Below are 10,371 nucleotides of genomic sequence, written 5' to 3'. Positions count from 1 at the left end.
CAGAACGTGACAAAATTAAGCCGCCCACGCTGTTAAATGCCCGGACGAAGAACAACAATGGTCTGTTTTTTTTTTAAAAAAAAGCAACCTCTTGCTCTTGTTGTTAAGTTCTCGTCACACGTTGGTTAATCTTAATGCTTCGCCGCCGCCGATAGATCGGCGAGCTGGCAACCTTTCGGGGGAAAAACCCGCGGTTGGGAAAGAGAGATGCTGGTTTGGATTCGGAATTATTGACTGCTCCGAGCTGGTCACTTATGAATCATGTCATTGATTCGTCTTTGTGGACGAGGCCTTTACCTATTAATCACTCTGCAGCTGCAACGCTCTGGTGAAAATGGAGGCCGGGCGGTTTTTAGTCGTCTCCGATCAAAAAAGCCGCTTTCACCATTCCTCCGCCTCGGATACGCCCTCGTGTTAAAAACGGCCGGTACTTTTGCGAACGTCGAGAAGAAGCAGAAGAGACCCCGCTTTGTCGCTCGGAGTCCGCGGGATAAATCACGCCCGCTCTTCACACCCGAGCGCGTCGGAGAAGACGGCACCCGAACGCACCTCGCGCTCGAAAACAAACGCTCAGCAACACGTCCAGATGTTCGCAGCACGAAGAAAAACCGGGAATGCTGGAAATGAGAATTTCATCTTTGAAAAACATGTTTGTTAATTTGGTGATTAAGGAAGCTGTTGGTGTGGAAATAATAACAAAGGAGAAGAAATGCCCCGCGCGGCGTCCCCGCGGTGAGCGCTCGGCCCGTTCCCTCTCCTCCACCTCACCAGAAATAGATATTGAAAGTCAGCCATGTTCGATAAACAGTTTTTTTTTTTTTCTAAAATCCTTCTGGTATTTTCTTTTTCCCCCCGTAAGGCTGCATGTGACGGACGGGGCCTTAAAACCACCCGGATCGCAGCGCCGCTCTCCGCGGGGGATCGGACAAATGACTCACTTAGCGACTGCTTTCCGACCGCCGTGTTTTTCCGTACGAGCACCCGGTAAAAGCGGGACGGTCGAGGGGAATCGGACCCCCGGACGGCCCCGAGACGGATTCGCGGGGGGGGGGGGGGGAGATCGGCGAAGATGATACGAGGAAAAGCAGCGGCAGGTCGGCACGTAGGTGCGGAGTCGGTGACATATCTAAAGAAGAATCCCGCTTGGCCATGACTGGCGTTCCCAAGAGGAAGAGGGAAGCGCTTGATACGGGAAATGTAAAGAAGCCGCATCTGGGAATTTCATCATGCACTCGGATGCTTCTTCATCTTCTTTTTTTTTTTTTCCTCTCCCGCTGTCATTTGCTGCGGTCGAATTGCAACACCACCTCAACTGTCGCTCTTAATGTCATTATATCCTGGTTGTGTGCAAACACACACACACACACACATATGCACACGCAAACCAGCGAGAGGCAGTTTGAAAACGTGGTCCCGAGCCAGAGGTTTTGCTCTCCCCCGCTGAGAAAGTTTTGAAAAATGTGTCGCAACGAGAGGGAATGTTGAGAAAACACCATCTGATTTTAGCCTGTTCTGCCCGACAACCCAGCGACCGTCCAGCCCACGTCTCGCAATGGCTGATAAACACCATCTCACTCCATCCTATGAGTGTGTGTGTGTGTGTGTGTGTGTGTGTGTGTGTGTGTGCGTGCACCTGAGTGTGTCAGTAACCTCCCCGGTACTTTGGCACGTGGAACATTTTGTTCGGCTGTTTTTACAAGCAAGGCGTTAAGCTGTCCATCAAATGCCAGGAAAAATACCTTGGGTCCTTTTCCTCCTATAATACACACACACACACACACACACACACACACACACGTACACACACATTGATTTCCCTGAAACCACAGTCACAGTAGCTGTAGTCACTCCTCCGTCAAGCTCTTAAACATGTTGGAACCGGCCTCTCCTCTCTTTACGGCCTCTTTTACGTACGAGCCTTCTCTTTTTACATCTCCGTGTCCTTCCTTTCACCCATCCGTCATTTCATTTCATCTCTATATACCTCCCGAAATATCCTTTTTTACTCGGATACAGCCCGCGTTATGAGCTCGGTAACGGCGCGGTAGTTTGGTTGTGATATATCCGCCCTCTTCCGGCCTTTAACATTCAGATCGGGTTGTCGGGAAAGAACGTAGTTGTAAAACACGGCTTTACACGGGGCAGCGATTCTGTATTACTGCTATTAACCCTGACAGGATTGGTTAAAGAGTGTGTGCGTGTTTTTCTGTTTATTGAGCTTAAGCCAGTTCACCGGACTGAAAATGATCTTAATTTGAAATTTAATATTGTATGAAGATGCTAATCTGGCACAATGTCACATCCCTGATTAAAATGCACGGCGAGGCAAGGTCCCGGGCGTACGTTCCCTGCAAGTTATTCTGCCTTCGGAAAATTACAGATAATCTCAAACCCCTTCAGAAGCAGAAGCAGGCGCAGGGAGTTTTTTTTTTTTTTTTTTTTTTTTTTTTTTTTTTTTAAAGTTCTCGTTCAGTCTCTCCACGTTACATCCCCTATCTAACATGCCGGTGAGATTTTGGTCCAAGACGATAAACATCGCTTCTTTCTGGTGGATCCGTTATCGGGAGATGGATACAGTGACCCTTATCTTCTGAGTGAAACTTAACTTTGTAAATCTAAGCGTTCATGACAGAGAGAGTTTTAGAGGCCAAAATAAACACTTCTTTTTGCTTGTTCATACATTTGTTTATCCACTCAGGAGCCTGTCCCAGATGACATACAAGCGTTCACTGTCATTCAAACTTCATATGGTGTCATTGTTTTGGGAGGGTACCTGACCCAAATGCAAGAAGTCGTAGACTTCCGGGCTTGGAAGTGAGAACTTGCGAGGAAAGGCTGTTGGAGTCGTGGGAGTCACAGGAACTCGGAACTTGTGAGTAAAAGCCATCGAAATCGTGGGAGTCTCAGAAACGAAGAACATGCTAGGAAAGGCTATTGGAGTTGTGAAAGTCTCAGGTACTAGGAACTTGTGAGGAAAGGCTATCGGAGTCGCGGTAGTCTCAGAAACTAAGAACCTACAAGGAAAAGCAATCAGAGTTGTGGGAGTGTCAGGAACTGGGAACTTGTGAGGAGAAGCAATCTGAGTCGCGGGCTTCCCAGGAACTAAGAACTTGCAAGGAAATGCTGTCGGAGTCGCGGGAGTCTCAGGAACTAGAAACATGCTAGGAAAGGCTATCAGAGTCATGGGAGTCTCAGGTACTAGGAACTTGTGAGGAAAGGCTATTGGAGTTGCGGGAGTCTCAGGTACTTGGGACGTGCAAGGAAAAGCAGTCGGAGTGTGGGAGTCGCGGGGACTAAGAACATGCGAGAAAAGGCTATCGGTGTCGCAGGAGTCTCAGGAACAAGGAACTTGCGAGGAAAGGCTATTGGAGTCATGGGAGTCTCATGTACTAGGAACTTGCATGGAAAAACAATCGGAGTCGCAGATGTCTCAGGAACTAAGAACTTTCCAGGAAAGGCTATTGGACTGGCGGGAGTCTCAGGTACTAGGAACTTGAGGGTAAAGGCAAGAATTCGGGGAACGAGGAATGTTGAGATGATGAGGCGCAACACATAGAGCCACAAGACCATTAACTTGTTCACACGTCTGGGCGATTTGTGGTGTCCGATCAACCTCCTGCATGTTTTTGGACCGCGGGGGAACCCGGGGAACCCGGAGGGAAGCCATGCAGACATGGGAAGAACCTGGAGACACCAACCAGGGACCTTCTTGCTGTGAGGTGCACAATGCCACCCCTTTGATTGTTTGTTCCATTTGTACATCTATTCATTTTTTTGAGCTGTTTCCACAGTAGCGTCCACTCCTCTCTGCTCTTGCTCACCTGCTGTCATGAAACCGCATCACACAGAAGAATACCATTAGGCCGATTTTTACCAGTAATGGTTTCCAACCATCGGAGGTAAAGTCTCGTCCCGCACGTGTTCTGTTTGCTCGCCGTTGTCATGAATTCATCGCAATTTCTTGCAGGAAGTGACTCGCCTTCGCTGTCCTTGCCAAAAGCGTGGCCTCGGTATTTATTATGGCGCTTTAGCGTAACGTGTTTGTCAAGCTCTTATTGTGGTGTGTTTTCTCAGCAGAGAAATGGTGACCTGTTTCCTCACCGTCCTTTATATCGGTCCGACAATGCGGGCCAGCGTGGGTCGTAGCTTTCTGAGTTCTCGATATGGCGCGAGGGTTCGTGCGCACGGCCGGGCGATTACCTCGGGAGGGAACCTAACAGAGAACCTCTGACATATAAAGGGCGGGAGACAAAGGGAAAAAGCTAAAAGAAGCGAAGCGTCACGGGGGCCGTGATGTAGAGAAACATATTGACGGGCGAGAAGGAAAAAGAAAAGAGGGAGCTCACGAGAGCCGGGGAGGCAGGGATCTCCACCGGGAGGCTGGAGAATCAAGAGGGGAAGTCTATCTGGGATTATCTCGCAGAAGTTGAAGACAATGAGAGAAGGATTCAGGGAAATGCACAAAGGGAGGAGCGAGAGGCTTCCAGCAGGAATCTGTCCGCGGGGTACGTTTCCCTGGCGCGGACGCTAATGCTTCTCCTCTACCTCAATCAGAAATCACAATTATCATCATCTTGTTATGAGCGTGTTAATACGCGAGGACGATATTCCAAAGGCCATTTGAAAGTACAGACAGGAGAATTAATATCCCTTTTTTTTTTCCCCCTCTCCTCTCCATTAGAAGCATTCGTGTGGAAAACGTCAATTCAGACCCAGTGTATCCGCGCTGGCTGCGCTATTCACTTCCAGGATCTAAGAATAATATTCATACATTCATTATCCATGCGGCTTATCCCGCGCTCAGGGTTGCAGGGCGGCTGGTTCTTCTTATCCCGGCCGTCGCGGAGGAAAAGGTCGCCGGTCGATCACGGGGTCGCGTGCAGAGACACGCAACCGTTCGGCCTTTTATTCGCACGTCTGGCCGAGCGAGGATCTCCGACCGACCTACTGTATGTTTTTGGACCGCGGGAGGAAACCGGAGCCGCCGAGCAACTGTGCCGCCCCCAAAATAATCTTAATATTCAATATTCAGACATCGACTTGCAGATCAGAGGTCAGATCTGGCTCGCATTCGCCTTGGCAGGAGCCGGCCAGCGGGCTCCCGACCGCGGCGGAAACATAGCTCGTGATTTGAATTACAGGGATGAGCACCAAACCGAGGCTTTAGAAGCGACGCTGCTTGGCCGGCGGTACCGGCCGCGTATTCCATATTTGGGTCAGTCTGAGCTGCTGGAACAAAACGAAGTAGGAGGCAATTAACAATCATGGCCTAAATCCTTCTTGTTTCCATTTTCGCCGGCGTGTTTTGTTTTTCAATGATCCAGTTTGAGTTCTGCAAAGAATAACTCGGGGCTCAACTCGAGTGTTTCATCCACTCAGCACAACCCTTTGGAACGGAGTTCTAGAAACTGCACGCCTGCAAATATACATGTGCGCGTACAGTAAGAGGTGGAAATCTACAAGCGCTTTAATTTTGGCTTCGGAGTGAGCCGCCTCGCCGTGCCGCCCGTTACTATTTGGATGTAACTTCCCGGGCGAATATGCTAATAATAACAACATTCCATTTGCTCAGACCCGACGCACGGGGGCGAGGGGGGGGGGGCAATTCCAGTCACGGCAAATTTATCAAAATGATTGACACGCCGCTAATACCGCCTCTGACGTAAAGTGAGCAATCAGATCTCAATGCATCCCTGCATCTCGGGCGCGCCTGTGCTTGTATTTTGAGACTTCCACCAGAACCGGATCGCTGCTATTAAAGACGCATATTAATAGCCGGTCCGAACCGGACGAGCCGCAAACAGATGCACTGTAAAGATCAGCGAACGGGCGCCGCGTCCTTCGCCTCGCAGGCCAACTGCTCTCACACGTTTGATTTTTATTTTTTTTTAAGAAACCGCTCTTCCTTTTATTTGGGAGGGTGGAAACGCTGAAATCCTCTCATTATTGCGATATCTTAAGAACATACACGCAGGCAACGTCTCCAAGCAGAAGCTGTGTAATACAAGCGCGCTCTTGATATCTAATTGAGTGTGACACCGCAACCAGCTAGTCGTTTAAAACACACATAGTGCAGAAATTAAAAACAAAAAAAAAAAAAAAAAGAAGAAGAAACTGAACAATAATCGTGCGGTAACACATCGACTTCAATCATCATTTTTGTCAACAGCTAAACAGAAGCCCCTGAAGGGCTCAACGATGTGTGTGTGTGTGTGTGTGGGTGTGTGTGTGCGGGGTTTTGGCGGGGTCACATCAGCGACAGTGAGCGATATAATTGCACCTCATTAGCTGTACAGATTGGCGCCTTCCACTCCCTCTCCATTTTCCTCGCTCCGGACGACCCCCTAGGACGGCTGCCACTCAGAGGAAAGTCATTAACCAATCACAGCATGGCGTTTGTCACTAAGGGAAAAATAATGATAATCGTAATCCTCAGGATCTCCCGGATAACTCATTTATTTCATTTAAAAGCCAAATTACGGCGCTCGAATGCAGCGGAGGCCACAGTGGCACTCAAAGCGGAGCGTCGGAGAGGGATGAGCGACGTGTCGCGCTTTTATTAACTGTGCGAAGGGGAACCAAAGACTCTGCATGCAATTAATGCAGCATCACAGCGTTAGCGTTTATCATTTGCCCCCGTAGACACACGCGGACGGGCACGCACACACGCATTAGCAGTGTGCGGCGGAGACACAACAGTGCACTGCTCATTACCACTGTACAGGCCCGGTCTCCATGGTCTGGGTGGTGTGATGAGGGCCGACACACACAAAGGCACATGCGTCGAGTTTCACCTACTATAAGGGATCAGGATGAGGGAAACCTCTGATTCACTGCCTTTTATCTTGGGCACACACACACACACACACAGAAACACACTCTTTCTCCCTCTCTCTTGCTCTCTCTCTCTCTCACACACACACACACACAAGCATACAGTCATATCTTGATTAGGCGGCTTAGGTGGTCCTGGGGAAATACACTCATCTCTGTCTGTCTCTCTGCCTCCCGCTCTCTGGCATGTTGTTATCTCCAGGGTCCAAATGTTTGGAGATATCTTCACACACACCTGATGGCAAACAACCTCAGTTGTTTCCCCCCGCCTGTCCTTCCTTCTAACAGGCTCCTGCCGCCTTGACCGCACCAACAGCCTGTTTACAAAGAGTCGGCCCAACACGCCGTTCAGCCCAAACGGTGCAAGCAGACAAGTAAAAGCTTTATTCTTCAAAATTTTTTTTTTTTTTTGGGGGGGGTTGGGGATCGGATTCCAAAACCATGTGCATTTTCTGAGCGTCTCAACTTTCCCTCTTTCCTGAGGAAGGCTTTATGGATTCGTTGTGTGAATGCAAATGCAGGATAATTAAATCAGTCTAGTTCAAGCCGTTCACGGATGTCAATAAAAACTAGAGCCAGAACTTGTGTGTATGTGTGTGTGTGTGTGTGTGTGTGTGTGTGTGTGTGGATCCGTTCTCTTTGGTGTGACAGAAGTGTCTGCTAAGTGCAAATGATAATCTAAACTTGGATAAGCTTTCGCAATTTTTTCTTTCATCATAATCGTGACAAAGGTGCCCCGACTCATCAAGCAATGACGTGAAGGCGCAACGGTTGGCGTTTTAAGCCTCACAGGAAGGAGGTCCGCGGTTGGGTTCGGACAAGGGGACCTTTCCGGATGGAGTCTCCATCTTCCTCCGGGTTCCTCCCGCTGTCAAAAAACGTAAAGGAGGTTCATCGGAGACCCTGAATTGTTTAGACGTGTGAATGGTTGAATATCTGTGCGACTTGCGAATGAGAGGGTGACGGTTGTATAGCTTTTCATGACGTTTATGAGCATTTATAACAACGCCGAGTGGATTTGTCGCTTCCCGGTTTTCAATGTGAGAAGAATTTGTCAAAAATCTTCATTCGGACTCAACGGCGGCCAATTCATTCGTGCATTTCGGTAGGAAACGGCTCGGTACGGGAGCCGGGCAGCTGCCGACGTCAAGTTGCCTCGGTGTTTATTTAGACGGGCCTCCACGTTTCATCACGCAGGTTTCTGTGATTCCTCAGGATGCAGGCCAGCAGTCTCTCCTGCATCTTGTCCTAAATAGTCTGGTAGATGCCTCTTCGGGACTCAAATATGCGCAAACAGAGAAGAACGTCCTGAGAGTCGGCGGTAGTTGATTAAGACTTGAAAATTGCGCAGCCTTGCAAGTATGTCCACAAGTCTTATCCCACCCATCGGATTTGACGCGGCAGAAATGCTGGCGGCGATGATTGACAAACCCGGCCTCTTCGTTTTCGGCAACAATGCGCAGCTGTTTGTTTGAAGCCCTGCCTTCCCGTGTCACAGGAGACAGATCTCACTGGTGGTTTACCGAACAACGCGTTGATTTTCCTTCCTCCTTTTTTTCCCGACACAAAACTGACCGGTCGGTATTTTTGAATTAAAGTCCCGCGCGGCGAGGCGTTTCTCTGCGGCCGCTATTTCAAAAGCCGGTCGCTGCTTCAGTCGTAGCGCGCAGTCCTTGACATTCACCGAAAAAGACAATCAAAAGTTGTTTTCACCTGTTCATTTTAAAGTATTGTGTGTACGGCCGCTACTCAAGGCTACACGGTGTTCCCACACCGTGTTTGTAGTTTCACAGGATTTAGCAATTAACCTTGAACACAGAACGGTAATCCCTGCTGCACACAGATAACTGCGTTTTAGCGTATTTAAACCACCACAAGGAAATTGTGAAACTGTAACAACAATGAGACTGTGGGATGACTGACATGAGCACACACACACACACACTCGCACACACAAACACACAAGCTGATCCGCTTGACTGGGCTGTGCTCAGAACGTAATGACTGTACTATGCGGTTTTTATTTTTCTTACTCCCGTAACAGCGACTCGCGCTCGGCTGCCTTGTGTGTTTTGCGTTGCCGAAACACTAACAGAGTTCGCTTCTGCTCACGTTCACAATAACTGATGATGTGCCGCGTTCAGCGACTGTAACCAGAACTGTTAGAGACGCGTTAAAAAAATGAGTTTGAGGAGGAGGGACTCAATTTTTCAACCGACTGGCCGTTGAAAACCTGAGCCGCGTGTATAAATACTGGAATACTCAAGGGCTGGAAGTGCGGTTGCGCAAACACAAACACGCAGCCTTGCGGGGATTCAAGAAACCGATAAAAGGAAACATCGGGAATAATTCGTCTTCTTTCGTCTTTGTCTAACCGGACAAAGTCGCCTTGTCCGTCGTGTTCGGTCCGACACACAACGCGGTGAAAACACACCGGCGCTCACGCAAGGGGCAGGTATATCATGCATTCTGGACTTATGGCGCCGAGGCGTTCGGTAATTGAAAACAGGGCTGAATAATCTGGGAAAATGACAGCCTTGAAAGATTATGTGAACTCAAACATTAACACAATTAAGTGTGTGAGCAGTGGAGTATGTCGCGGCATTAGACACTGTCTTAATAGCCCTGCAGCACAAAGACCGGGGTGTGTGTGTGTGTGAAAGAAAGCGAGCGAGTGCACACATGACAACCCGTATCACCATGGCACAGCGAAGAAAGACAAGACGGACCAAATGTTGTAAGACAAAGGAAATAAGCTCTTATTTTGACATCTGTTGGACTTCAGATGCATCAGTTCTTGCAGGCCTCTCTGGAACTCTGCGAAAGGATAACAAACCCTCTGATTTTTTTTTATTTTTTATAGCAGTGATCTGGCGGTTAAAGACAAGCGCTTTATCAGACGCCGTGCAAATGATTCAATTGTCTCACCGTGATTCCACGCCTTAGCAACAGCCGCCGGGTCGACGCGGCGACGGCCCAGTTCTGATTTATCTCACGGGCTGCACTCAGGTGCTGTTTTGTTAACAGGATTGCGGCCATTTCTAGCTGTGTTTCATTACTGTACTAAGAGCCGATAAGATGATCACTCACGCGCGTGGACACACATACGCACACACAGAGGTGCTAATTCAATCTGCTGACAGGGAAACACAGCAAACAACATCCATTATGGTCTCGCAGCTAATTGGTAAAGGGGGGAGAAGGGAGGGCGGTGGCGGCGGCAGCAGCAGCGGCGGCGGCGGCCGGGGTTCTCCAACGAGCTGTGCCATACCTTCAGAGAATATCTCCACTATTCTGTGCCATGAATTGTTTGGGAATAATGATCACATCTGTTTCACACTTTTCCACCCGAGGTGTAGGATAAGACTCTGTCAGAGAGGATTTTTTTTTTCCCTTCCCTTATGGAAAGGAAAATTTAAAAAAATGAATTAAAACAGTAAAAAAAAAACAAAGAAAAAAATTTAATAATTAATAAAAAAAATAAAAAATAAAAAAAATAACGCATTACTCTCTGACCGGAAGCCGACTCTGAATCTC

This window comes from Fistularia commersonii, chromosome 33, assembly GCF_037954325.1.
Source record: "Fistularia commersonii isolate RoL2024-O1a breed Wild chromosome 33, RoL_Fcom_v1.0, whole genome shotgun sequence".
Classification (NCBI taxonomy): domain Eukaryota; kingdom Metazoa; phylum Chordata; class Actinopteri; order Syngnathiformes; family Fistulariidae; genus Fistularia; species Fistularia commersonii.
The sequence above is the reverse complement of the archived record's forward strand: the minus strand, read 5'-3'. Positions refer to the sequence as shown.